General features: G+C 44.0%; 1 pseudogene; it reads left to right on the plus strand.

Moving 5' to 3' along the window:
* Positions 1 to 15,398: 15,398 nt before the first annotated feature.
* LOC136311178 (protein TFG pseudogene) lies at positions 15,399 to 17,020 on the plus strand (annotated as a pseudogene).
* Positions 17,021 to 22,852: the final 5,832 nt, after the last annotated feature.

The following is a 22,852-nucleotide window of genomic DNA, read 5'->3' on the forward strand; positions in this document are numbered from 1 at the left end:
GCTAGACGGAGTAACTGAGAAGTCCAGATTGTAGATGGCAAAGCTAATTGGCCGCATACTGACTCAAAACTGTATAACAGTAACAAACAACTAGTATTTATTAAGGACTTAGTGCTATTATCTCATTTAATTCTCATAATAACCCTTTGGGGAAAGAACAGTTATGTGTACCCATTGTGATAGATTAAAAATGGCTATAAATTCTTTGCCGTTCCTCCTATTAAAAGGTGGAGTCTATTTTGCCTTTGCTGAATTTGTCTGGCTTTGTAACATGCTTTGATCCATAGAAAGAGGTGGATATGACCCTGAGTCAGTTCTTGGGCTGGGTCTTAAAGAGCCCTGGTACCTTCTGTTCTTGTTTTCTTGGAACCCAGATACCATGCTGTAAAGAAGCCAGTCTACAACTAGAGGAAGAGGGGCCATGTGGAAAATGGAGGTGCTCCAGTGGATAGCACCAATTTCCAGTCATGTGAGTGAGGCCATCTTGGGTGCTCCAGCCCAGCTGAACTTCCAGCTGAATGCAACCTGATAAGGGATCCCAACAATGTCGTATGAGGCAGTGACGAGCCAACCATGCTGAGCCCTGTTCAAATAGCAGAATCTTGAATAAAACTATATGGTTGCTTTGCTTTAAGCTACTAAGCTTTGGGTATGTTTGTTATGTAGCAGTTGGTAACTGAAACACCCATATTACAGATGAGGATCTAAGGCTCAGAGAGGCTAAGCAACTTGTCCTTGGCCTCATGGCTAGGAAGTGGTACAGCGTGGAGTCAAACACAGAACCATCTTATACCCAAATCCATGATCTTGACCAATGAACTATTCGGCATCTCCATTGAATAACCAAACTCTAAAGAATTCATTAGTTTGTAAGTTTATTTTTATCCTTTATTTCAGACATTACACAGCGTAGGCTGGATTAAGTAGTAAAGAAAGCCCATGTTATTCTTAAAGATCATAGAGAACAAAAAACATTAGGGCTAGAAATGGAACAAGGGTGGGTTTTGCCAAGATATTCTTCATTTCTTGAATGTCATATGGGGTGAAGTGGGTACAGAGCCCTGAATTTCTTCCTCTTTTAAAAACCAAAGATGAAATAATGCACACGTTCTATTCTCGCCTTTAGGAAACGAGAGATACATTAACGCTTAGAGTGGTGAATAGGAAACGGCAACAGGTGGTCATTTGGCTCTGAAATTTCCCAACTGGAGCATTGGGAGGAAAAAGAAAGGCCGCTTTTATGACAATGTTTTCTGGGTCACAGAGAATTTTGAGGTTTTCCAGGAAACTTGGCTTATAAATTTGTATCTTTCTAACGTGAGTACATTTGTGTTTCAAAGTATCTTTAAACCCATCATTTTCTAAAATCCCTTCCTGCCTGAGAAGCTGCTGGAGCCATTTAGTCAACAAGCAGGTACTGACACCCACTCTGAGCAAGTTTCTAAGAACTCCCTGTATCAGAACTGTAAAGCGGTTTTTCCATTTCAACGTGCGCGAATGCTTGCCCGGAAGTCACTTATTCTATAAACCTCACCGCATCTAGAAGAGAGCCAGAGCTGAAAAAGGACAAAGACGAGGCCATTGAGCAGTTAGAGTGGGTGTATCACAGAGTGTAAATTACAACCTGGGCTCTCTGCTCAAAGGAGACCTGCTCAGTCCCTCATTCAAAGCCCATTTACTCTTATTTTAGACGCAATTCTAACAAGCCAAATGCTCCCATTTTCTAGTCTGCTGACGGCGAGAGGCAGCAAACAGGAAGGGAAAGTATCACTTGAGGCAGGGATACCCATGACAGTGAGAATGTCGGCTAACAAAAAATCTTGAAAGAAGATGAAAAACAAACCAAGCCGCTGGAAGAATATCACAATCTGCCCTAGCTGGGCGGCTCAGTTAGTTAGTCATCCCAGTACACCAAGGTTGTGGGTTCGATCCCCAGTCAGGGCACCCACGAAAATCAACCAATGACTGCATAAACAAGTGGAACAACAAAATGATGTCTCTTTTTGTCTCTCTCTCTGTAAAATCAATAAATACATATATCTTCATCTGGACTGACTTGGTTTGGACATAAGTAGCTACACCCTCAAGTGCTTTTGAGGTCCTGAAAGCAGTAGAATGCCATGTAACAAGGGATATTCAGGAAAATGACCCTCAAAAGATTAAACTGTATTTTTCTTAAGAAGGCAGGGAAACACATAAAACTTCTGCGAAAAGTTTTAATGTAAAATAAACTGCGAAAAATCAACATAGGTGTCACACCTTATTGCCTTATGATAAGGGGGGAGTCACTGTCATTTGAAAGGCAAAACCATACCCGTGTGGAAGCATAGTGAGCATCATGGACTTCTCCCTCACTCACTACTGGAAGCTGGCCGAGGTGAGATACTTCACACAGAAATACAGAACTGAGCATGTGCACATTTTTATCCTTGGATGTTTTGTATCAGATCTTTGGCAACCCAGGTAAAGGGATCAAGAAAAGCAAGAAGATGAAATGACTCAACCTAGGTCACTCAGCAAAACCATTATTAACGCAGACAAGATAAGGAGAGAGACCGAGAGGAGGGGCATGCCTGGTGCCTGGTGGTCACTCACTGGTGTTTGCAGAAGGAGAAAAAGAAAATGGGAAGACTATTAGCGAGAACCATTTGTTTCATGACTTTCTAAGACGTCCAGTTATAACAGAAGTGGAGAATTGTGGGCACAGGGCCACAGATGGCTGTAATTGGCCTTGGAGTCCAAGGTAACCTGAAATGGAGGCAGACACGCTCTCCATGGAATGAATCAACGGTCAGAACAAACACACACCCCGTGAGATGGAAGGGCTGCCATTTAGGAGCAGAGATGTTCTAATAACATGTGTCGCGTATCTGCTACTTAGCATGTCCTTCTACAGCACTTTCCCTCTCCAAAAGCGCTTTGCAAACATTAACTAATGAAACCAGCAGGACTTCTGGAAGAGAAAATTGAGCCTCTGCAATCTGTTTGACTTCTCCGGGAAAGCTAATAAAATTAAGGTATAACGTTCATCAAGAGGAGGACACAGAACCATAAACAGCTTTTGTGAGGGATTAAATATCGACATGTGGCGGTGACATTGGACATCCTCAAAGCTGTTGGTGGCAACCCGTGGCTCTGCTGCAGCACCACCAACGGAAGACCAAGTCACAGGCACGTCAGAGGTTCTAATTTGCAAGCAGCCTGGCAGCCTTGGCCATGGAGCCTCTCCACTTCTGGTTCTTTCTGTGCAGGGCTCGCTGAGCCCCGGGTACGGGGAAGGCTGAGGAAGCCTGCCTCGTGAGCCAACTGAGCTTTGTCCACCCAAAGAAGGGACACCCAAAGAAGAGCAAGTCCCCTGCAGCCACCAGAGGCTGCTAGTGCGGAGCAGGACACCGAGCCCCTTCCTTTCACATATTTGGTTGCTGCAGCCCAATACACAAACCCTGAAAAGCAGTTATAGTTTGGAGATTCCACACTGCCTTCTTCCACTGCATTCTTTTTTTTTTTTTAATAAATTTTTATTAATGGTAATAGGATGACATTAATAAATCAGGGTACATATATTCAAAGAAAACATGTCTAGGTTATTTTGTCATCAAATTATGTTGCAAACCCCTCGCCCAAAGTCAGATTGTCCTCCGTCACCCTCTATCTAGTTCTCTGTGCCCCTCCCCCTCCCCCAACTCTCTCCCTCCCTCCCTCCCATGTCCTCCCTCCCCCCCCCACCCTTGGTAACCACCACACTCTTGTCCATGTCTCTTAGTCTCATTTTTATGTTCCACCAATGTATGGAATCACGTAGTTCTTGTTTTTTTCTGATTTACTTATTTTACTCCTTATAATGTTATCAAGATCCCACCATTTTGCTGTAAATGATCTGATGTCATCATTTCTTATGGCTGAGTAGTATTCCATAGTGTATATGTGCCACATCTTCTTTATCCAGTCTTCTATTGAAGGGCTTTTTGGTTGTTTCCATGTCTTGGCCACTGTGAACAGTGCTGCAATGAACATGGGGCTACATGTGTCTTCACGTATCAATGTTTCTGAGGTTTTGGGATATATACCCAGTAGAGGGATTGCTGGGTCATAAGGTAGTTCTATTTGCAGTTTTTTGAGGAACCACCATACTTTCCTCCATAATGGTTGTACTACTTTACAGTCCCACCAACAGTGAATGAGGGTTCCTTTTTCTCCACAGCCTCTCCAACATTTGCTATTACCCGTCTTGTTGATAATAGCTAATCTAACAGGAGTGAGGTGGTATCTCATTGTAGTTTTGATTTGCATTTCTCTAATAACTAATGAAGCTGAGCATCTTTTCATATATCTGTTGGCCATTTGTATCTCTTCCTGGGAGAAGTGTCTGTTCATGTTCTCTTCCCATTTTTTTATTGGATTGTTTGTTTGTTTGTTGTTGAGTTTTATGAGTTCTTTGTAAATTTTGGATATTAGGCCCTTATCTGAGCTGTCGTTTGAAAATATCAGTTCCCATATAGTTGGCTGTCTGTTTATTTTGATATCAGTTTCTCTTGCTGAGCAAAAACTTTTAATTCTGATGTAGTCCCATTCATTTATCTTTGCCTTCACTTCTCTTGCTATTGGAGTCAAGTTCATAAAATGTTCTTTAAAACCCAGGTCCATGATTTTAGTACCTATGTCTTCTTCTATGTACTTTATTGTTTCAGGTCTTATATTTAGGTCTTTGATCCATTTTGAATTAATTTTAGTACACGGGGACAGGCTGTAGTCGAGTTTCATTCTTTTGCATGTGGCTTTCCAGTTTTCCCAACACCATTTGTTGAAGAGGCTTTCTTTTCTCCATTGTGTGTTGTTGGCCCCTTTATCAAAGATTATTTGACCATATATATGTGGTTTTATTTCTGGGCTTTCTATTCTGTTCCATTGGTCTGAGTGTCTATTTTTTTGCCAATACCATGCTGTTTTGATTATCGTGGCCCTATAATATAGTTTAAAGTCAGGTATTGTAATGCCCCCAGCTTCATTCTTTTTCCTTAGGATTGTTTTGGCTATTCGGGGTTTTTTATAGTTCCATATAAATCTGATGATTTTTTGTTCCATTTCTTTAAAAAAATCTCATAGGGATTTTGATGGGAATTGCATTAAATTTGTATATTGCTTTGGGTAATATGGCCATTTTGATTATATTTATTCTTCCTATCCAAGAACAAGGAAGATTTTTCCATCTCATTGTATCTTTTTCGATTTCCCTTAACAATGCTTTGTAATTTTCATTATATAGGTCCTTTACGTTCTTTGTTATGTTTATTCCTAGGTATTTTATTTTTTTTGTTGCAATCGTGAAGGGGATTATTTTTTTGAGTTCGTTTTCTAATATTTCATTGTTGGCATATAGAAAGGCTATGGACTTTTTTTTCTTTTTTTTTTTTTTTCTTTTCATTTTTCTGAAGCTGGAAACAGGGAGAGACAGTCAGACAGACTCCCGCATGCGCCCGACCGGGATCCACCCGGCACGCCCACCAGGGGCGAAGCTCTGCCCACCAGGGGGTGATGCTCTGCCCATCCTGGGCATCGCCATGTTGTGACCAGAGCCACTCTAGCGCCTGGGGCAGAGGCCACAGAGCCATCCCCAGCGCCCGGGCCATCTTTGCTCCAATGGAGCCTTGGCTGCGGGAGGGGACGAGAGAGACAGAGAGGAAAGCGCGGCGGAGGGGTGGAGAAGCAAATGGGCGCTTCTCCTGTGTGCCCTGGCCGGGAATCGAACCCGGGTCCTCCGCACGCTAGGCCGACGCTCTACCGCTGAGCCAACCGGCCAGGGCTATGGACTTTTGTATGTTAATTTTGTATCCTGCGACCTTACTGTATTGGTTTATTGTTTCTAATAATCTTTTTGTGGAGTCCTTCGGGTTTTCGATGTATAGGATCATATCATCAGCAAAAAGTGATAGCTTTACTTCTTCTTTTCCGATATGGATGCCTTTTATTTCTTTGTCTTGTCTGATTGCTCTGGCCAGAACTTCTAGCACCACGTTGAATAAGAGTGGAGAGAGTGGACAACCCTGTCTTGTTCCTGATTTAAGGAAGAAAGTCCTCAGTTTTATGCCGTTTAATAGGATGTTGGCTGATGGTTTATCATATATGGCCTTTATCATGTTGAGATATTTTCCTTCTATACCCATTTTGTTGAGAGTCTTAAACATAAAATTGTGTTGTATTTTATCAAAAGCCTTTTCTGCATCTATTGATAAGATCATGTGGTTTTTTGTTCTTTGTTTTGTTGATATGGTGTATTACGTTAACCGTTTTGCGTATGTTGAACCATCCTTGAGATTCTGGGATGAATCCCACTTGATCATGATGTATTATTTTTTTAATATGTTGTTGTATTCGGTTTGCCAGTATTTTGTTTAGTATTTTAGCATCTGTATTCATTAGAGATATTGGTCTGTAGTTTTCTTTCTTTGTGCCATCCTTGCCTGGTTTTGGTATGAGGGTTATGTTGGCCTCATAAAATGTGTTTGGAAGTATTGCTTCTTCTTCAATTTTTTTGGAAGACTTTGAGTAGAATAGGAACCAAGTCTTCTTTGAATGTTTGATAGAATTCACTGGTATAACCGTCTGGGCCTGGACTTTTATTTTTGGGGAGATTTTTAATAGTTTTTTCTATTTCCTCCCTGCTGATTGGTCTGTTTAGGCTTTCTGCTTCTTCATGACTCAGTCTAGGAAGGTTGTATTGTTCTAGGAATTTATCCATTTCTTCTAGATTGTTGTATTTGGTGGCATATAATTTTTCATAGTATTCTACAATAATTCTTTGTATTTCTATGATGTCTGTGGTGATCTCTCCTCTTTCATTTTGGATTTTATTTATTTGAGTCCTGTGTCTTTTTTCCTTGGTGAGTCTTGCCAAGGGTTTGTCAATTTTGTTGATCTTTTCAAAGAACCAGCTCCTTGTTTTATTGATTTTTTCTATAGTTTTTCTGTTCTCTATTTCATTTATTTCTGCTCTGATTTTTATTATCTCCTTTCTTCGGCTGGTTTTGGGTTGTCTTTGTTCTTCTCTTTCTAGTTCCTTAAGGTGTGAAGTTAAGTGGTTTACTTCGGCTCTCTCTTGTTTGTTCATATAGGCCTGAAGTGATATGAACTTTCCTCTTATTACTGCTTTTGCTGCATCCCAGAGATTCTGATATGTCGTATTTTCATTTTCATTTGTCTGTATATATCTTTTGATTTCTGCGCTTATTTCTTCTTTGACCCATTCATTTTTTAGAAGTATGTTGTTTAGTTTCCACATTTTTGTGGGTTTTTCCCCCTCTTTTTTGCAGTTGAATTCTAGTTTCAAGGCTTTATGATCAGAAAATATGCTTGGTACAATTTCAATTTTTCTAAATTTGCTGATATTGTCTTTGTGGCCCAACATATGGTCAATTCTTGAGAATGTTCCATGTACACTAGAGAAAAATGTATACTCTGTCGCTTTGGGATGAAGTGTCCTGTAGATGTCTATCATATCCAGGTGTTCTAGTATTTCGTTTAAGGCCACTATATCTTTATTGATTCTCTGTTTGGATGACCGATCTAGAGCCGTCAGCGGTGTATTGAGGTCTCCAAGTATGATTGTATTTTTGTTAGTTTTTGTTTTAAGGTCAATAAGTAGCTGTCTTATATATTTTGGTGCTCCTTGGTTTGGTGCATATATATTAAGGATTGTTATGTCTTCTTGATTCAACTTCCCCTTAATCATTATGAAATGACCATTTTTGTCTCTGAGTACTTTTTCTGTCTTGTAGTCAGCATTATTAGATATGAATATTGCTACACCTGCTTTTTTTTGGGTGTTGTTTGCTTGGAGTATTGTTTTCCAGCCTTTCACTTTGAATTTGTTTTTATCCTTGTTGCTTAGATGTGTTTCTTGTAGGCAGCATATAGTTGGATTTTCTTTTTTAATCCATTCTGCTACTCTGTGTCTTTTTATTGGTAAGTTTAATCCATTTACATTTAGTGTAATTATTGACACTTGTGGGTTCCCTACTGCCATTTTATAAATTGCTTTCTGTTAGTTTTGTATGTAGTTTGATTCTTCTCTTTTGTTTTTCTATCATTTGTTTTTGTTTGTTTGTGTTCCATACTTCTTTCCTCTGTTGCTACCTTTTTTAAGTCAAGTGTTTTTGTGGTGGTTTTTTTAAGGGTGGTTACCATTAAGTAATGAAAAGGGTACCTACCATATTCATTGTAGTACCCTATCTTATAAGTATTTCTGCACTTCATCATCCTTTGCTACTGTTAATCTCCATCCTCTCCCCCCTTTTTTTCCTTTGTTGTCACAGTTTAAGTTTGGTTTTATTGTGTTCTTGGTGGAGCTGTTACTTGTGGTGTTGTTTTCTTTTGTTCTTTGAATCTGGTTGGGAAACCCCCCTTAGTATTTCCTGGAGTGGGGGCTTTCTGTTGATAAATTCTCTCATCTTTTCTGTATTTGTGAATGTTTTTATATCTCCTTCATACTTGAAGGATAGCTTTGATGGGTATAGTATTCTTGGCTGAAAGTTCCTCTCTTTCAGGGCTTTAAATATTGGGGTCCACTCTCTTCTAGCTTGTAGAGTTTCTGCTGAGAAATCTGATGATAATCTAATAGGCCTTCCTTTATATGTTGTACTCTTCTTTTCCCTGGCTGCCTTGAGAATTTTTTCTTTGTCATTGGTTTGTGTCATCTTTATTATGATGTGCCTTGGAGTGGGTTTGTTGGGGTTAAGAAAACTTGGTGTTCTGTTTGCTTCTTGAATTTGAGGCTTTAGTTCCTTCCACAGGTTTGGGAAGTTCTCGTCTATTATTTGTTTGAGTATATTCTCCATTCCATTTTCTTTCTCTTCTCCCTCTGATATACCTATTATTCTTATGTTATTCTTTCTGATGGAGTCAGACAATTCCTGTAGGGCTTTCTCATTTTTTATTATTTTTGAGTCTCTTTCTTCTTCTCTCTGTTGTGCCTCAAGTTGTTTGTCTTCTATTTCACTAATCCTATCTTCAATCTGGGCTGTTCTGTTAGCTAAGCTTGTTACCTCGTTTTTCAGCTCGTGAATTGAGTTTTTCATTTCTGTTTGATTTGTTTTTATAGTTTCAATTTCCTTGGTAATATATTCTTTGTGTTCATTGAGTTGTTTTCTGATCTCCCTATATTGCCTTTCTGTGTTTTCTTGTATATCTCTGAATATTTTTAAGATTTCTATTTTAAATTCTCTGTCATTTAGCTCCAAGGCTTCCAATATGTTAAGTCTTTTCTCCATAGATTTTTCCACATCTATTTGTTACCTCTCTTTCTTTTGTATCCATAATATTCGATTTCCTCTTTCTTATCGGCATCTGAGGGTGGTCTTATTGATAGCACTAATTAGAATTAATAAAGAGTAAAAAGAAAAAAAAAAAGGGTAAAACACCCCACACAAAAAAACAGTAATAATTTATTATTTCCCCCTTTTTTTCTCTCTTCTCTTTCCCTCCTCTCCCCTCCTCAGGGAAATATCGTGCCTATAATGGAGGGCCTGATTTGGGGTGAAGAGTTCAAGGGGCAAAAAAAAGGGAGTAGGGACCTACTAAATGCAAAAAAAAAAAAAAAAAAAGGAAGAAAATCTTAGACAAGCATAAGATGATTTGCTTGTAAGTGATGGTAAACTAAGAGATATAATGAGAGGGATAAGAGGGAATCAGAAAAAAGGACCAAAAAAGAATAATAAAGAAGAAAAAATAAAAATAATAAGTAAAAATCTGTTGTATTAAGTGGAGCGAAGACTAAATACAATGGAGACCTTGGGTTGGGAGGACCCAAAATGCCACAAAAATAAACAAACAAGAGAAAAAAAAATAAAAACAAAAGCAAAAAAGAGAAATAAAGCCAAAAAAAAGCCTTGAGTCCCAAATTAACTAATTTGTTCGTGATTGAGGATTATATGGGAGGAAAGTAAAATGAGAAAAGAAAAAACGAATAGAAAGGAAAAAATAAGAAAAAGAGAAAAACGAAGGAAGAAATAAAATAGGAGGAGAAAAAAACAAAATAAAGCAAGACAAAAAAAAACAACAAAAGAAAACAAAAGAGGAGAGAGTGAGAGTTAAGTGTTTTGGAGTATAACCTTAAAGGAGGGTGAGGATGAAGAAGAAAAATAAAATGCAACACTCATGGGTAGTGTAGTTCAAGAAAGGGGAAGCATAAGATGGGCAGAGAATAGAAGGACCGAGGTGGAGGAAATAAAGGCAAAAAGATAGAAGAAACAAACAACAACAACAACAAAAAAAAATTAGTGGATCAAGTTGTAAAGTCTGTGGGTTTTTCTTGATTTTGAGAGGTTAACTTCTTCCTTTTTCTTTTCTCTCCCTCTTCCTAGTCGGTGACTCTGTACCCCAGGCTCTGCCCCTGTGTCACTCTTAGGTAGGGATTTGCAGTTGATGGGATTCTATGGCAATGTCATATAATTGGCTTTAGTCTTGCTGGAAGTAAAGGCTTGTTGGCGTTTGCAGAGTGCAACGATGAGAGTTTGCTTTCCTGGATTCTCTCTCCTAGTCCCCCCTTTCTGAATTAGCAGCCTGGTGATCCAGCTATAAGGCTGCAACTGCTTCTGCCTGGGAAGTAAGAGGCTCAAAGAGCTGGGAAATCCCCACTCTATCCCCACTCAGTGCAAGGCTTTGGGAAAGGCTCTGAGAGTCAGGGCCTCCAGTGTAATCAGGTGGGGGTGGGAATCAATTGTTGTCAAGGTGACTGTTCAGCGCCTATCATTTAGTTGGACCTCTCAACCCAGGCTTTCCACACTTTGTAGCCTGTTTTTGCAGGGAAGAAGAGGCACTAGTCTCTGCTTACGACTAGTGTAGTATAGACCTTATTATCTGCCAAGTCCTTCTTGTTAGCGTTTATCCCTGAATATGGAGGCTCTATCAATCAGAAGTTGCCCCCGCCCCTTTAGCGAGAGGCACTAAAAAATATCACGCCTCTTGTCTTGGATCGCTGAACTGAGAGAGATCTTATCAATTAGAACCGAGGGTGCGCAGATTTTATGGGTTAAGCTAATTTCAGTGATTGGGTCGCAGCTGTGCTTCCGAAGGTATTTTAGGCTGCCTGCGCGCGCCCCTCCCCCAACACTTGATTGTTAGCTTGAATGGCTGGGTGAGGTGCCCCGCCCACGGAGAGAATCTCCGAAGCCTCTCCCGCTCACCCCGCCACTGGCGGCTGGACCGCACCAGGCGCAGGATAATGGAGCCCCCTGGGTGTGCGGGCCAGCAGGGCGCCCTGGGCACGTGGAATGCCCAAGGCACGCGCGCGAATGGGGCGCTCCGGGCACCGGTGGCCAGCGACCCCCACTCGCAGTGTGCGGGTCGCTGGGAACGTCAGCGGTGCTCAACCGGACCGGGCGCGCGCGCGGCTGCTCGAGGGGGCTCGCGGCGGCGCGGCGGCGGCTCGCGGTGGCGGCTCGCGTCCGCCGCTCGCGGCGGCTCGCGGTTCCCAAGTATATGGGCTGACTCACCGCAGGCGCACTCCCTCGCAGCTTGAATGAGCATTGCTGCGGTAGCTTCCTCCACACCCTCGTCTCTCAGATTCAAGTGATAACAGTCCTTTTGCTTTCAGTTTGTGTGGAACTCCGGAATGCTCCGAGGATAAATTTTTCTGTTTCTAGTTGATAAATTTGTTGTGATTTAGGGGAGAGCTGTCGGACGCGCTTCTCACAGCGCCATTTCCGTGATGTCACCTCCTTCCACTGCATTCTTAAGCTGGACTAAATATTTTGCCTGTTTGTACATCTTGCCACATTTTTTTTTTTTTTTGTAACAGGGAGACGTGGTTACTTTGGGCAAAGACAATTAGAGGGAGTCAGGGGAACACGCCCATGACAGTGCTAGTGTGCCGGGTGAGCATGCCCGGGACTCTGCGTTCTGCTGGTCCTCATTCTGACCACAGCCACAGCTGGAAGACCACAGTGTTGGCCGCTCAATCAACCCGCCTTTCACTTATTCTTCAGCGGCTTGATATCCCGAGGGCTCAGAGGAATACCGCTTCTCAGCAGAATGTGTTTGGGTTTGAAGCCAAAACAGTTATGTTATGACTGGAAATAGAAGCTCCAGGAAAAGAGGGAGAAAAGAGGGCCAGGGGCTGAGAGGCTGCACTGTGCTCCGACTGAGCCACTAGAAAGCTTAGTGACCTCAGGTAAGATCCTACCTACTCCACGTGGCTTTCCCTTTCCTTTTTGCTGAAAGAGGAACAAGACGGTCTGTGACCTGTCAGGAGCTGGTGGTGGTCCCAGTGCTAACATTCTCGGGCTTGGTAGTTACACACAGAGAGCCAAGGGGAGGTGACTCCTTAGACAGAGACACCTTTTTTTTTTTTGTATTTTTCTGAAGCTGGAAACAGGGAGAGACAGACAGACTCCCGCATACGCCCCACGGGGATCCACCTGGCACGCCCACCAGGGGTGATGCTCTGCCCACCAGGGGGCGATGCTCTGCCCCTCCGGGGGCGTTGCTCTGCCGTGACCAGAGCCACTCTAGCACCTGGGGCAGAGGCCAAGGAGCCATCCCCAGCGCCCGGGCCATCTTTGCTCCAATGGAGCCTTGGCTGCGGGATGGGAAGAGAGAGACAGAGAGGAGGGGGGGGGGGGTGTGGAGAAGCAAATGGGCGCTTCTCCTATGTGCCCTGGCCGGGAATCGAACCCGGGTCCCCCGCACTCCAGGCCGACGCTCTACCGCTGAGCTAACCGGCCAGAGCCAGAGACACCTTTTTTAATAGCAGAGTCATCAGGCGGTCCACATTATGTGAATGCTGCTAGGCATTTAGACAAGTCCCCAAGAAAAAAACGAATAAGTCACAGAACAGTAACCCTGAGCATTTACCAATATGCCCACGTGGATCAAAGCAGAGGCGGACAATCTGACTCAGATCCAGCCTGTGGTCTCGCATTGGGTTTGGTCCACACTGTATTTTGTTAAAATCTAAGTTGATTCCAAATATTTTAAAGATAAAGAGATTTCACCTAGAAACCTGAACTCTCAGTTTCTTTTGAAAAATTGATCACCCGATTGCACTAGCTTATTTTTCCCCATCAACAATCAGTGGTGGCCCTTCCTGGAAGGAATCCATGCCCCCCAGGTCTCCGCCAGGTCAGCCCCTCCATCGTGTTTCCTGCTTGGTCCTGGAGGCAGCTGAGCTAAGCCCTAGGGAACAGGTTCCTTAGACTTGTGTGCCAAGCACATGATGCTGGGGGTGTGGGCGGCCACAGCTTCGGAAGCTAACCAAGTGGGAGAGCCCCAGGGTCGGCCTCAGGTCGTCGTTGCTTGTTGTTGCTAAGAAACATCCCACAAAACTGCTACCGGGGTTTGAGTCATCAATGGAGTACTTAGAACCCTGGGAAGTCCGATGTGGGGGAAGGGTTCTGAGGCAGACTGAGCCCCCCCACTTTCCTGCTCCCTAATTCGGATTCACAACTACCGTGAGGCCAAGGCCGGGAACTTAAGAGAACAAATGACAGGCAGCTGGTGACAATAATGAAAACAACTACATCCACCCCCTAAGTTATGGGTCAGCAAGAGCTTTCACATGGGACCTCCCACCCTCTGTGCCATCTTACAGATGGGGAAACTGAGGCTCAGGGGTCCCAGAGTGACAAGGCCCTGGAAGCAGAAATGGAGACAGGAGGCCAGCCTGCCTTTCCTGCTTCGGGGCCTGTGCCCTGTCTGCTGCACCCAGCGAGTCTGTGCCTGAGTCTGTACCCGAGACCGCAGGCCGGTGTTGACCCAGTAGAGGGGAGGGGGGCGGACAGAGAACGTGGGGATGTGTCCGTGGGTGCAAAGGCCAGTTTTTCAGCCCTAGGAGACGAGCCAAGAGGAAAGATAAGGGCAAGGAGTGACCCAAAGGTTCAGACCCCAAGCCGGTTCGGCTCTGTGGGAATGGAGGATTAAAAACAATAACACCGCCTGACCAGGCGGTGGCACAGTGGATAGAATGTTGGACTGAGATGCGGAGGACCCAGGTTTGAGACCCCAAGGTTGCCAGCTGGAGCGCAGGCTCATCTGGTTTGAGCAAAGCCTGGACCCAAGGTTGCTGGCTTGAGCAGGGGGTTACTCAGTCTGCTGAAGGCCCACGGTCAAGGCACATATGAGAAAGCAATCAATGAGCAACTGAGGTATCACAACGAAAAACTGATGATTGATGCTTCTCATCTATCTCCGTTCCTGTCTGTCTGTCCCTATCTATCCCTCTCTCTGACTCTCTCACTGTCTCTGTAAAACAAACAAACAAAAAAACAATAACATCGAAACAAAAAATTATTCTGGCTGTCTACACAGATCGGTGTACTTGAGAGTAAGTGGAACTTCTAGTTAAAATTCTCTTTACAGAGCAAAACCTTGGCATGCCAGAAAGGGAGGGAGGGAGAGACGGGACAGCCCAGTGGCTGAAAAAAGGAAGGGATACCGCCCTGCGCCAGGACTGTCGCTCCGCTGCGTTTGGAGGGCAGGAGAAGCAGCGGCAGGAGAGACGGACAAGGAGCATGGTGCCAAGGAGGGCGTGGAGAGAAGCTGGTGACCGGCGGGCAAGCAAGGCCTGTTGACAGACTCGAGAAGGCCGGTGAAGGGACTGGAATGGCCCGTGACCCCAAACGTGCTCAGAATGTCTGCCGGCTTCTCCTTGGCTTAAAAACACCGGTGTTTCTGTGCAAATAAACACGGAGTTCTCTCCTCCACAGAGTCTCTGCCTACGCCAGACTAGCCTGTTTGTTGGCCCTGAACACGTCACATTGTTCCTCCTCCCAGTCTGCCTCCCCGGAAACCTCTTCCTCCTCCTCTGCCTGTTTGTCTCGGGCCTCTCCGAGACACCTTTTTCTCCGGGTGATATTTTCTTTCCAGATGTCCTACTTTGGGAGTTCAAAAGTGGGCATGATTGCTGTTTGTCACTAAATGGACAAAACCTGCTATTCCTAATACACACAGTCGTCCTTCGCCATATCGCGGTTCACTTGTCGCGGTCTCACTGTATCACGGATTTTTAAATTGCATACATCTAATTTTGTATCATGGATTTTTTTTTTTTTTGCTGTAGCATGGGATTTTGCAGTATATAGGTATTCTTATATATTTATTATTTTAATTATTTTTGCGGTAAAATAGGTATTTTCTAGCCTAAAAAATAGAAAACAACATAAAAAAATGCTTTCCTTGGCTGTGCAGTACATTCATCTCATCATCATCACCTTCATTGTCATCAGTACTGCACAGTTAATTCATCATCATCATCATCATTCAAGTTATAGTATATTCAGTGGTGAGTACCCATATAGGATTTTATATGTTGTTAAAATGACGTAGGTTTCAGAGTGTAGAAAGTGTTTAAGAGCATAGGAAGTGTTTATAAGAGTGTGGGGAAGGTTAATAACAGTGTGGGAGCCCTGGAGCTCGGTGACCTTACACCATTTGGGTCAGTGCGGCCGCCGGAAGCTGTCTTTCTCTCAGTTGTATATATCTACCATCCTGGATTCTACCATGAATGGACAGTGGGACCTAAGTGGGAAGCTAGTCATCAAAGCTCAACTTGGGGAGGATATTCGACGAATTCCCATTCATAATGAAAATATTACTTACGACGAATTAGTGCTAATGAGGCAACGAGTTTTCAGAGGAAAACTTCTAAGTAATGATGAAGTTACAATAAAGTATAAAGATGAAGATGGAGATCTTATAACAGTTTTGGATAGTTCTGACCTTTCCTTTGCAATTCAGTGTAGTAGAATACTGAAACTAACATTATCTGTTAATGGCCAACCAAGACCTCTTGAATCAAGTCAGGTGAAATATCTCCATCAAGAACTCATAGAGCCTGACCAGGAGATGGCACAGTGGATAGAGTGTCAAACTGGGAGGCAGAGGATCCAGGTTCGAGACCCTGAGGTCGCCACTTGAGCACGGGCTCATCTGGTTTAAGCAAAGCTCACCAGCTTGGACCCAAGGTCACTGGCTCGAGCAAGGGGTTACTCAGTCTGCTGAAGGCCCGCGGTCAAGGCACATATGAGAGAGTAATCAATGAACAACTAAGGTGTTGCAACGAAAAACTAATGATTGATGCTTCTCATCTCTCTCCATTCCTGTCTGTCTATCCCTATCTATCCTTCTCTCTGACTCTCTCTGTCTCTGTAAAAAAAAAAAAAAAAAAAAAAGAAACTCATAGAACTTCAAAATAAAGTGAATCACTTATTGAATAGCTTGGAACCACCTGCAGAACCAGGACCTCCCACCAATATATTCCTGAAAATGACACTGTGGATGGTGGTGGAGAAAAGCCTGCTGCTTCTGATTCTTCTGGAAAACAGTTTACTCAGGTTATGGCAGCAAGTATGTCAGCCTTTGATCCTTTAAAAACCAAGATGAGATCAATAAAAATGTCATGTCAGCATTTGGCTTAACAGATGATCAGGTTTCAGGGCCACGCGGTGCTCCTGCAGAAGACCGTTCAGGAACTCCTGACAGCACTGCTTCCTCCTCCTCTGCAGCTCGCCCCCCGGGAGTTCAGCCCCAGCAGCCACTGTATACAGGAGCTCAGACACAAGCAGGTCAGTGAAGGTCAGATGTACCAGCAGTACCCGCAGCAGGCCGGGTATGGTGCTCAGTAGCCGCTGGCGCCATAGCCGCAGCCGCAGTACGGCATTCAGTATTCAGCAGGCTATAGTCAGCAGACTGGACCCCAACAACCTCAGCAATTCCAGGGATACGGCCAGCAACCGGCTTCCCAGGCACCAGCCTCCACCCTTCTCTGGTCAGCCTCAGCAGCTGCCTGCCCAGCTGCCACAGCAGTACCGGCGAGCAGTTACCCTGCACACACTTACACCGCCCGGATTTTTCAGCCTGCTAATTACACTGTGGCCCCTGCCTCACAGTCTGGGGCCTATCAGCCAAGACCAGGTTTTACTCAAGCTCCTGGAAGTACCAAGACCCCTCCTCCAAGTGGGCCCAACCCTTATGCACCTAACGTCCTCCCTTTGGTCAGGGCTATACCCAGCCTGGCCCTGGTTACCCATAGAGAGGCTCAGCTGCACTTGATAGATGTAGCTGCTAGCCATTTGCCTCCCAAAAGACTCCAATACTACTACAGTGTGTCCGTAAAGTCATGGTGCACTTTTGACCGGTCACAGGAAAGCAACAAAAGACGATAGAAATGTGAAATCTCATCAAATAAAAGGAAAACTCTCCCAGTTTCATACCTATTCAGTGCAGTTCGATGTGGGCTCACACACAGATTTTTAGGGCTCCTTAGGTAGCTATCCCGTAGAGCAGGGGTCCCCAAACTACGGCCCGCGGGCTGCATGCGGCCCCCTGAGGCCATTTATCTGGTCCCCGCCGCACTTCTGAAGGGGCACTTCTTTCATTGGTGGTCAGTGAGAGGAGAATAGTTCCCACTGAAATACTGGTCAGTTTGTTGATTTAAATTTACTTGTTCTTTATTTTAAATATTGTATTTGTTCCCATTTTGTTTGTTCTTACTTTAAAATAAGATATGTGCAGTGTGCATAGGGATTTGTTCATAGTTTTTTTTGTAGTCCGGCCCTCCAACAGTTTGAGGGACAGTGAACTGGCCCCCTGTGTAAAAAGTTTGGGGACCCCTGCCATATAGCCTCTACAGACTCGTCACTGACTGATGGCCTACAAGAACGGGGTTTCTCCACCAAACTGCCGGTTTCCTTCAACAGCTTATTCCACCCAGTAATGTTATTCCTATGTGGTGGCGCTTTGTTATAAACGCACCAATATTCACATTGCACTTTGGTCATGGATTTGAATTTAGCGAGCCACAGAACATACTGAACTTTCCTCTGTACCGTCCACATCTCAACTGGCATGGCCATGGGCTGTTCCGCTGTATACACGGTGGTACGTCATCATCTGTGCATGCGCACATGCTGCCACATCATCCTACAGAAACTGGGAGGGTTTTCCTTTTATTTGGTGCAGATTTCACATTTCTATCGTCTTTTGTTGCTTTCCTGTGACCAGTCAAAAGTGCACCGTGACTTTACGGACACACTGTATTTTAATTTGAAGTTGAGAAATTTTAAAAGCAGAGCATTTTTTATGATATCATTGTTATTGTTAATTGAAAGTATAATTTGCTAGAACACAAGAAAGACCAAAATGAAAATGTTTTCCTTCCCTGCTTAAAATGTAGCAGCTGCCTAGTAATTTTGGAACACTATTCTTATGTGTGTGTAAAGTGATTGACTTTCTAGCTTGCCTTGTCCAGAGGTTATTAAAATGCTAGGTTGAAGCTTAGCCATCTTATTTGGCTTTTTATTATTAACATGATGTACTAAATATAGGTCTCTTTGAGAAGATAACTAGATATTATGTATAAAATGTAACATTGACAGGTTAATAAAGATGATTCAATCCATTAAAAAAATAACAGTGTGGGAAAGGTTTATAAGAGTGTGGGGAGGGTTTATAAAGCCTTAACAGGGGTCTCCAAACTTTTTACACAGGGGGCCAGTTCACTGTCCCTCAGACCATTGGAGGGCTGCCAAATACAGTGGTCCTCTCACTGACCACCAATGAAAGAGGTGCCCCTTCCAGAAGTGCAGTGGGGACTGGATAAATGGCCTCAGGGGGCTGCATTGTGGCCCGTGGGCTGTAGTTTGGGGACGCCTGCTACAATATATATAAACAATAAAATAAATATAAGGTCTCTACTTCACGGATTTTCGCCTATTGCGGGGGAGGGGTTCTGGAAACTAACCCCCACAATAGAAGAGGGATCACTTGCAGTATCCTATGTTAACTCATTTAAACCACAATTCTACCAGGCAAGAACTATTATTAGCCCATTTCATGGGCATAAACACCGAAAAACACAGAGGTTAAGTGACTTGTCTAAGGCCAGCCAGCTAATTAGTGGCAATGTGGATACTAGTCACCTCAGGTTGCAATAACAAAAACATCTCAGAGTGGGTGGCTTAAACAATAGACATTTATTTTCTCCCAGTTCTGGACGCTGGAAGTGCACGATCAAGGTGCAGTCAAGGTTGGTGTCTGGTGAAACCTCTCTTTCTGGCTGTAGACAGCCACTTTCTCCCTGTGTCCTCACATGACCTTCCCTCTATCCTCACATGGAGAGAGGGAGAGTGGGAGTGTGTAGTTATGGTGTCTCTTTCTCTTCTTATGAGGACATCAATCCTGTTCCTCACATTAATCACCTCATTTAACCTCATCTATTTTCCTAAAGACCCTATCTCCAAATACAGTTACATTTGGGGCTAGGGTACATAGTTAGCCCATAACAGTGTAATTTGATTTTTAAAAATTCATTCATTTATTGAGCACCCAATTAGCAGACACTCTGCTAAGTAGCTAGAAACAGTGATGACAAAGGAACACAAGGGCCTTTCTTGTTAGACTAGAGCAGTGGTCGTCAACCTGGTCCCTACCGCCCACTAGTGGGCATTCCAGCTTTCACGGTGGGTGGTAGCGGAGCAACCAAAGTATAAATAAAAAGATAGATTTAACTATAGTAAGTTGTTTTATAAAGATTTATTCTGCCAAACTTAGCAAAAATCCGACATAAAGTACTTGGTAAGTAATTATTATTATATGCTTTAACTTGCTGTAACTCTGCTTTATAAATTTTATAAAGTTACTTTCCTACTTTATAAATCACCATTACTGTGGAACCAGTGGGTAGTTAGAAAATTTTACTACTAACAGAGATATAAAAGTGGGCTGTAGGAATAAAAAGGTTGACTAGCCCTGCACTAGCAGAATAAATCTTTATAAAACAACTTACTATAGTTAAATCTATCTCTTTTTTTTTGTATTTTCCTGAAGTTGGAATCAGGGAGGCAGTCAGACAGACTCACGCATGTGCCTGACCAGGATCAACCTGGCATGCCCACCAGGGGGCGATGCTCTGCCCATCTGGGGTGCTGCTCTGTTGTGACCAGAGCCATTCTAGCGCCTGAGGCAGAGGCCATGGAGCCATCCTCAGCGCCCGGGCCAATTTTGCTCCAATGGAGCCTTGGCTGCAGGAGGGGAAGAGAGAGACAGAGAGGAAGGAGAGGGGGAGGGGTGGAGAAGCAGGTGGGCACTTCTCCTGTGTGCCCTGGCTGGGAATCAAACCCAGGACTCCTGCACGCCAGGCCAACACTCTACCACTGAGACAACCGGCCAGGGCCTAGTTAAATCTATCTTTCTATTTATACTTTGGTTGCTCCGCTACTGCCCACCATGAAAGCTGGAACACCCACTAGTGGGTGGTAGGGACCAGGTTGACTACCACTGGTCTAGTGGGAGAAGGTAGATTGGACAGGGGACATGTAAACTCATTTAATCAACTAGGTAATTTCAGACAGTGGTAAGTGCTCTGGTAAAAGAGTATTAAGGTGTATAGCTGGGACTGTTTTGGCCAAGCATGTGAAGAACAAGGGAAAGTTTCCTAGTCAGAGGAAAGACAGTGCAAAGGTCCTGAGGCAGGAATGTGTGGTATATTAGAGCTGCAGAAGGAAGGCTGGTACGGCTCAGTCAGGAAGAAAGTAGTAGAGCAGTTTGGAAAGGAGGATGGGAATCAGCTCATAGAAGGCTTTGTAGCCTGTGGGAGGAAGTTTTATATTTATCTTAAGAGCAATGGGCACCAGTTATATGAGGATTTGCAATCTGATGTGTGTAAAAGTGCAAGCAGGAAGCCCACGAGGAGGCTCTTCATTTGTTCACTCGGCAAATATTTACTGAGCACCTATCTGCCGGGTAACGTGCTGGTACCCATGTTTAGGAAGCTTATGGCCTCCTGTGTTGTAGGAGGAGACATGGCAACATGCCAATCTCAGCTCAGGATACTTCCAATCTCCCATTAAAATGTCAAATGAATTAAGACATCCCCAAGGGCTGAAGTCTGTGGCCCAGGCTGCCAGTGGGGAAGGATTCAGAAGAAAGGAAGGGCTGAGTGAGGAGAGCTGGAGTGTGGGAAAGGCTTCTTTGATGTAGGACTCAACCGGGCATTGAAGGAAAGGCAGAGCAGAGAACAGGGCGTCCTCCACCCAGGGGGCCGTGAGGACAGGCTCCAAGGTGGACGGCACAGCGGCATCAATGGCGCAGGCTTATTCTGCACAAAGGTTTGTTCAACACGATCCCACAGAGCACATGCTCCATGCCTGCAGGGGGCGGGGAAGGGAGCCCAGGCTCTGCATCGCAGGAGGATGACTCAGACTCGCTCCTGCCTTCCAGTGATGTCCACCTAGCAAGGAAGATAAGGCAATGATCCACCACACCCCAGAACGTGAGAGTTCCATTAGAGCTTTGGAGCAAGCATGGAGGGACCCGGAGAGGAGTGTCTATGTCTGTTACATGTGACAATTGCTGTAGAAGTGTGCATAAAAATCTCCATAACTTTCCATGCATACGTAAAAAACGCTTCACACTCTCCGAGTACCTCCATATGCATCCACAGACGTGCCTCATGAGGGATGCATAGCAGGTGTGACGGTGACTCACATTTTCCTTGTGAATACATGCAGTGCTCTCTGGAAGCCCCGCCCTGCACAGCCCTGGCCTCCCCTGCTCCACTGTCCGTGGACAGCCGCCAGGATGTGAGCAATGGCAATAGAGAGAAGTGGACAGGCTCAGGACACAGTTAGAAGGTGGAACATTCAGGACCTGCTGTTGGATTGAGTAGGGGGGTGAGGGACAGAGGAGGATCAAGGATGACAATAAGATTTACAGGGGGTAGAAAAAACACACATTGAGCCGGGAAACAAGATAAAGCTCCAGCTCAGCTACTAAGAGGCTGCTTGATTCTAGGCAAGCATTTCCTTCTCTAGGACTCAGTTCTCTCGTCTGTAAAATGAAACCCAGTAACTAAAGTCCTTTATGTATGTATTTGTGTATGTATTTAATATATACCAAAATGTACATAAATGAGATACTGAACGGTCATTTGATCAGCTCTTTAATGTAAGACACGAAGCACACCAACACAGCTGAGGGCTCTTTGAGCACCAGGCACCCCTGAGACCCTCCTACCCCCGATAGAACCATGCTACTGGATTGGGCATTGGTCATCTTTAGTGTCCTTTTAAGGTTTAATACTAACTGGTATTTTCCTGCATCTTATGGTTTAACAATGCCTCCCACTTTTTTGTATAGTTGAGTTGTGATTGACAGAAAGCTTCCGTACGGAACATCTCAAGTGACTTCCTGTGAGAGCGGTTGCCCATGGAGGGTCAGCTCCGCGTTCAGGTGAGCAAGGTGAGTGTCAGAGTGGGACGGGCCAGGCATCAGCGCCTCCGCCACGCTCGCCACGCTTCATGCCTGGCTTTCCGCCGCTACCTTCTTTTCCTGCGCACTTACACCCACAACTAGACTGTAAGCTCTCGAGAGTGGGGACCTTGTCCCTGAACCTGTGCCAGTGTGGCGAGGTGATAAAGTTCAGGATTCAATCAAAGAAGCAGTGATGAGGGTGAGGCAGCCCACATCTAGGGAGGCTTCATGGGCGACAGAAGATAAGGGATGCAGGAGAGGAACGGGATGAGTGATGTTCAACAAAGTAATTAAGAGAGCTTTAAAAAAAAAATTAAAGAGCTTAATCAATCAGAACCCAAGACAGAGCATACTATACACAATTTTGCTCCTACAAGCCAAACCCCCAATGTTTAAAAAGCAAAATAAGGAGGTTTTCAGAATAGTTGTAAGAAACCATAGTGGTTATCTAGGTCACTTGTTGGCACAACCCTGGCCTTCCTGCAAATGTAATACATGCCTAGCAAAATGCAGGGAGGATCGTATTATTATTACATGTTGTAATTATATTACAATTAAGTATATATTATATTATATTATATTAAAATTATATTATAATTATCTTACAATTAAG

The sequence above is a fragment of the Saccopteryx bilineata genome, chromosome 7 (genome assembly GCF_036850765.1).
Source record: "Saccopteryx bilineata isolate mSacBil1 chromosome 7, mSacBil1_pri_phased_curated, whole genome shotgun sequence".
In the NCBI taxonomy this organism is placed as follows: domain Eukaryota; kingdom Metazoa; phylum Chordata; class Mammalia; order Chiroptera; family Emballonuridae; genus Saccopteryx; species Saccopteryx bilineata.